The sequence below is a fragment of the Convolutriloba macropyga genome, chromosome 11, assembly GCF_964194025.1.
Source record: "Convolutriloba macropyga chromosome 11, txConMacr16.3, whole genome shotgun sequence".
NCBI classification, from domain to species: domain Eukaryota; kingdom Metazoa; phylum Xenacoelomorpha; order Acoela; family Convolutidae; genus Convolutriloba; species Convolutriloba macropyga.
The window spans coordinates 52,404,641-52,412,063 of record NC_134478.1 but is presented as its reverse complement, the minus strand read 5'-3'; positions in this window follow the sequence as shown (position 1 = coordinate 52,412,063).

Genomic DNA, 7,423 nt, shown 5'->3' with positions numbered 1-7,423 from the left:
TTTTTCACATGTAAAATGTATGTTTTTATTCTCCCCACTTTGGTCAGGTAAGAATAAAAAATACTAGAACTGCACATTGATAAGTCTCCCGTTTGTTGCAATCGTTTTGGTGACTTATCATTAAAGGCCACTCTCGACTCTTCTGATTCTGAATTTGTTAAATCTGGCCATAAAGAGCGTGTCAAAATCATTGAGGCAGACCCCTTGATCATATCTGTCGACAATGATTGCAACAGTACTGGATCAACCATCTCCCCTCCGAGCAGTCGAGCACCCAAAAAGCAAAACAGTCTACTATGGAGCCCGTGCCAGCAACATATCCGCTGATCCCCGAATAGCGGTGATTGACAAGGATTGCATTAGTTTACAGAAAGCTACAGACAACCCCTGCGCTTGGAAGGAACGATTGTCACTTAACACAGCCAACCGCTTGAGTGTTTTCTTGAGGGTTGCCGATATCCCGCCAAGAACTTCAATTGCAAGGGGAACAAATGTGATTCCCATCTTTGCGCAGTTATCGTCGTGGAGACAATATTTTCTTTCATCTGCTGCATCAAGTGCGTATCCTGCCTTTGTAGCCGCATTAGTGAGAGAGTTGGATTGCAGCGACGAAGTAACAGTTACATCAAATGCAGCAGGTTTTCCCGCTTTCCAAGTAGGGACAAAGATGTCTCCAGGGCGTGCCTGGCTTTCTGGAATTAGGTTCTTTTTTTCCACTACCGGTGAGAGATTCGCAGATGAGCAAGCAGACACTAATTTATCTCGAATACGGTCATGTCTTGCAATTGCGTCTCCCCGACCGTGACACGCAATGGCATGATCCCCATAGATGTCAAGAACTCCTGCTTTACAGAACGGGCACTTCCTTTCGGCGTCGTAGACAGGGACACCCAGTCTGTACTTTGCACTAATTCTAAACTCATTTGGTGCCATATGAAGCCCAAGAGCTTGAATGGGGGGAGCAGACAACCAAGCTCCAGCATGTCGGACAGACAATGAGAGAAGTCGGGCTGATTCTCTCTCACAGGCTAGATTCTCTTTGAGAGCATGAAATTTTTCATTATCAAGAGAATGCTGAATCGTCTTTTGTGAGAGGTTTGAAATGTCCAGTTGTGCTATACTGGAATAAAGATCCTGAAAAACTTGGCAGTTTTTTGGGCTCTCACCGGTTATTTTGGAAACAAGATCTTCAGAGGAGAGAACAGAGCCAATGTATGATGCTTTATACTGGTCTTGGCATTGGCGAACGCCCAAACCTGAAAGGGTTATGGGTAGGGTTGCTTGAGTCCAGGATTCTTCTGGAAGAACAGTTCCAAGGATATTCTCAAGTTTTTCGCGCTGTTGGGCGTCAAATTCTTTTAGGGATTCAATAACTGGACGTGTGGGCGTTTGACAGCGCAAAGAATACACCATTTTGGGGGACCCAATACAGTGGCGTAGGATACCTAGGGCGCACTGAGGGTCATCAAGATAGTCCAACTTTTCGAAAAGTACACCTATTTTCCCTATCCTTTCGTTAAGTTTCATGCAGACAAACTCTGGGGTTCCTAACGCAGCTCCAAGAACCTCAAGGCCCGAAATATCATTTCGTTTTATTCTTGTATCCAGTCTGTCTAAATCTACCGTGGACCACAGTTCGCACTTATCGACCCTGATGTGGAGGCCGCGATCAGGTCCGAGCTGGCATAAAAGATCCCAAGATCTAATGAGATCGTCCTCTGAGCCCACCAAGACACCGTCATCTAGATACCAGGAATGCTGTTGAAGCTCTGGCGCAGTTTCCTGACTTTTCTCTATAATGGGCCAGAGCGTCAGAGAGAAAAGCAAAGGGCCTAATGGGTCGCCTTGTTGGATACCGCTTTCACTGCTAACAACAAATTTGTCATAGAATAATTGGCTGTGTTGTGAATAACAGGAATTGGTAAAAGCAGCAATGCCTGGCATTGAATTTGCAACGGCTTTCAGCATTTCACTGCGTTTTATCGAATTGAATGCATTGCAAAAGTCAATTTGCAAAATACCCGAGGAACTGGACGAGGTGAGTAATTTTTCATACGAAATCTTAGTCGAATGTATGATGGCTTCCGCTCCTTCCTTCACTCCCACACCCAATTGCAGGCTCTGGAAAAGTTCCGTTGCTTCTAAATTTGCTTCCTTGGCTTAACATTTAGCTATTAGCCTTCTCAAGACTTCTCCGACTGCAATAGGGCGAATACCGGCTTTCTTTTTCAGCAAGGCTGATAAAGATGCACTACATAGAGCTTGTGAAACAAATTCGGGAAGTTCCCCACGGCAGCTTATGTTTAAAAACTTAGTCAGTACTCTCAAAGCAACTTGTGACTGATCTGAAGCGGTACACTGTACAGCATGCAAAAGATGTTCGGGAAACATTTTTGAAGGACAAGCTGCTGTAAATCTTGAAAACGAGTTCAGCTGTTCCGAAACATTTTCCTCACTGAGTTGATAGGCTTGTGATGAAAAATTTTGGACTACAATAGGCTTTTCTTCAGGGGGATGCAGTTTTTTCAAACTATCGAGAGTTGCCTTGTTGACTGGTGCAAAACCATCAGAAGCCAAAACTTTTGCTGCTCTGCCATATTGGCCCTGGAAACACAAATTTTTTGCACGTATGATAATCTCTTCGGAGTTTGTATCGTTTGATCGTTTCGATTGTTTCAAAGAGCAAGCTTCGTTCCATAGCCCTCCAAAGTCTCCGCTGTTCCAGCAATTAATTCTTTCTAGAATTCTTTGGTCGTTGTTCCGCCTGTGTTTTTGCCCGCCTCTGTTACTGGCACGTAAAATGCATTTAGACAATCCGAAGGGTTTTTTCCAGTTTAGTTCCGTATTAGGATCTTCAATGCAATCATTAATGACGTCAGAGAAAAGCTCTGACCATTTGTACCTTACATTGATAGGGACATAGCGGATAGTCGGGACTTTAGTGTGAAGCAAAGTTTATATATCTGGAAGGTTACCATCTGTTCTAATTCTTTCGGAGTTCAAACCGGTTAATGCTTCGTTTACATAGAGTGCGCTCTCGGCATTAATTAGCAGATCGTCAATTTTGTCTGATAGTTCCTTGGAGGTTCTTTTCAATTTACTTAAAGGTTTTTTGAAACACCAATAGGACCATATTGATTTTGAGTTGAACCAAGAGTCGTAATCAGGGCCCCATCCAATGTATCTAACTTTCGTTTCTTCCAAAAGATGTTCTAATACCTGGATCTTATATAATTTGTCGGCTGTGTCAGGAATGAATAAAATAGAGCCAGGTGAAATGTGGAACTTATTTTCTATTGTAAGGTTGGACATCGGTTGAGTTAAACCACTGCTTGGGATGGGATTTACCTCATTCTCGGAACGAATGTCTGTCAAAGCTTCTTTTGCTCTTAAATTGTACTTCATTTTTGAGCGTGCGAAAAACTGTTTATAAGAAAACAATATACTACATCTTCTCTTTATAGACTGCCACAGTATCAAAAACTGGAATTATCTCACCGGGGAATCTGCAACTTGAGACTGATAGAGTTGTTCCACTCGGTGGGACTTCGGCCCCCACAGCAACACACTGCTGAGTCGACTTCTTGTAGATAACAGCACTGATTTAAAAAAAATGGGGGGGGGGGTTCAATTTTGGGTGCTAATGATTCATATTTCAAATGTAAATTTTTCTAAGTTCTTGTTTTTTGTTATCATATATACTGATGTTTATGTGATCATATATATATAAATTTTTCTAAGTTTATGTTATCATATATACTGATGTATTTTATTAATGTTATGAACATTATGAATGTTTTTTTTATTAGGTGAAGACTATTCGAGACTATTGACATCGCTTATCACTGCCGGTACCTTTTATCCATAGATCAAGTTACTTTCTCTCGACCAACAATTGATCAATGAAAATATTCGTTTTTATTTTTCAAGCAATTTGAGCACGTTCCAAAAATTTTAAAATCCTTGATGTTAATGAGTTGGTTGTTCAGATATATATTTAAAATTTGGGTGTGGTTATCGAATATTCAATGAGTACTCGTATCTTGGAGGCTCTTTTTATGAATAACCAAGTATCATTTCTGGAGTTAAAAACATTTATTTCTTATACAGGATTGGAGATTCGCTTCGCATTGGGAATTAATTTAGGACAGCTTTACTTTTAAAGAAATACAAATATTCAAAAATATAAATATAAAAGAAATTTTTATAGAACTTTTGTTAGATTGCATTGTCCAGATTACCGAACTCAATAAATTGGCAGGAAATTGACAAATAGATTTCAAATAATTAAATTTGCACAGCATGAAATTGAAAAAGAAACACAGTTCACAATGGGAGGCAGGTTTAATCCTCTCGTAGATTTTTAATTGCTCTCGAACGAAGTTTGAAGAAATTATTCTATGTATCCCTGTCGGTTTTTTTATGCAACATTTTTGCTGGACCGTTTTTGCGCTTTTGTTCTAAAGCTTTCTTTGACTTCTTGGGCCACTTTTTCACACTTCAGTTCTTTTTTTATAGCTGCGAAGCTGTAAACTGAGCGGAGCTATATTGCGGTGCTCTTGGTTTTTTACGACTCGAAGAGGAGTAATGATATTCTACAGGTTTTTTTTAGCAGAAAGCAAGTTTGTTCATGACTTGAATTTTGACTTCTTTCTGTTCGAGCATTTACCTCCGTTTTTGATTGTTGACTTCTGTTTTCGAACATTGGATTTTAACAATAGCTTAGTTTGTAAAGTATAGCAATTGGTAAAAGTCTGTAACTCAAGGTAAAGAGGTCAATTTGAGAAAATTTGATCCCAATTAACTACCTACGCGAGGAAAAATTTATTGTTTGTTAAAAAGATGTGACCTAACCGAAAATTAGCTATATGCCACAATGATACAAATATGCATTAATTTTTGCCAAAAAAGAACAAAGCTGAACACGTGTTCAAGTTCATTAGGAAATGTGTCCTCGGAAAAAGAATTACAAAAAAAATCAATTTTTAAAACGCAACGGTGATATCAAGCCTTGCTTTCTGAAATTCTTGTTGCGGTTTTTATGTTAAAGATGATAAAATTTTTTACTAATTTTCAATATTTTAAATTTTTAAACTTAGTGTTGAATACTACAAGCGCAAACCTAAAAATTAAAACGAAAAACTGTAGAAAGTTATCTCTGCTTATATGGGTAAATATATGGGTAATTTTCATATTTTTTTTGTATGTTTTGTAATACACTGAAAAAAATTTTTCCCGGTCATGCTATGTCTTCTATTCACAATTCATCAGACTAGGCATTAAAATTTATTGTGCTCTTCCTAATTGCCAGATCTTCGTCACAGACGATTCCAGATGCTGATAAACGAAGCAATGGTACCAATCTCTAGAGCGACATTCTCGAGAGAGTTAATTTATCTGGTTGAGAGTTGATAATTTCTCTTCAAGCCGAGGTTTCTGTTGCTTCTGCAGAGGTTGCTTGAATTGGCTTTTAGAATTTTATACGCCTTGGATTTAAGCCTGCTATGCTGACTTGCTTTAAGAATTAGATTTACTTTGGTATGATTTACTTTTAAATAATCAAAAAATTGTACACAATTTTACTTTTTTGTAAATTTTTGTTGATAATAAGCTGTTATAACAACAGGGATACTTTATCATAAAGGTGGGCAAATATAATGAATAATAACAATTAACACTTGCAAAATTGAAACTGAATATTTTCTTAATTTGTTAATTTCTCAGAATCAAAATTAACAGATTTTGTTTAACTATTGTGACAAATGAGGGTACCATGGCAGCACTTGATACCCGAGCGCACTGTACCAAGTCTCCGTGACCTACGAGAAGAAGCACAGACTCGTGGTCAAATGATTATGACAGCCGAATGTTGAAGTCTGATTGCGCAAACAATCTGATTGGTTTAGACTAAAATACGACAAATGTAAGCAAGGGCGAATTAATCACTTGACGTTGCTTAAGTTTGGTTTTCGGCAAGTTGGCCGCACCCCTAACGGTGGAAGAAGGAGGCTGCGACCACAAAGACATTTGTTACATTATTTTTAAGTACTTTTCACAAAAATACCTTTAAAGTGTTGAGTTGAATATCGACCAAACTCATCTCAAGAAATATTCGGCTGTATTTCACATTTTATTTTCATTTTCTCTGCGCTCGTTTGGCTATACTGGTGCCCTCTCTTGCAAGAATAATGTCGTTATTAAAAAAAATTCATATACAATACAAAAATATAAAGCCTTGGGAGTTATTTGCCTGGCAAAGATGCTTATTTGGTGTTACTCCATGTTTTAGTGCTTGATAAAATGTATACATGACATTTCGTTTTCAGTTACAAAACATCACCATTTCTCATGTATCCGGAAAAAAGACAACTTCATATGCAATCTGGCTCCAGTAGACGCCTACACGACTACAAATATATGCCAGGCCACAATAAAATATTGGTTATTTAAGATATTAGCTCCCCGGAAAGTCTCTTAATTACGACATTTGAACCAGTTGAGGACCGTAAAAACATGGTTTTACTTCTGCTGAAACAAATAGCAAGCCAAATAAAACTACGTTTAATTTATTAATAGTGTTTCTCGACGACTAATACAATTTTTTAAAATAGATTTTTGAAAGTGTTATTTGCTGTTTGACCCAGAAAAATTTAGTTTTAACTTTTCTCTGAAATAAATAACATTTCTCAAATTGTCCTCTAAAGACGTTACAAGAACTAAATTGCAAGAATGCTATTGAGAACTGTCTGTCTTGTGGCAATTCTGTTGGTCGCTAGTGAGGTAGTGACGGGATGTGGGCGATTTTCAAAATATGGCTGCAACTTCCCTCCTCCGGGCAAAATGAAAGCTGAACTCGTGAAAGACAAACGGGAACAACAACCCGTCCAGGTAATCAGCACAGTCTTTTAAAATAATGACTTTGACGTATTTCTGATGACATCGGAGTATAATAGCCTCTGTGTATTTCTGAATATTATCTTACGGTTGTCATCAGCATCGAGTAGTTATCAACTTCCGAGGTCAAATTGAATTGTTGAATAACTTCGGGAGAGCATTAATAATTAAACTTGTGGTAATTTTTTTGATCAACCCATGTTGCAACTATAACAAATGCGTAACTTAAACCACGCTGGAATTGATTAAACTATCTTTTCTTTGGGGTACCGCTTTTCCACCCCTATTTATTTAACCCCCCTATCATTTAATCCCGATTTTTCCACCCCTCCATCATTTAAAACCTCTATCATTTAACCCCTCCATTATTTAACCCCTCTATCATTTAACCCCTCTATCATTTAACCCCTCTATCACTTAACCCCTCTATCATTTCAACCCGATTTTATTCTTTTGTAAAATAAGGACTATTTAATTAGCAATATAGTCATTTGGCCATGCCTTAGCGGCCCGTGGGACTTGATATGAG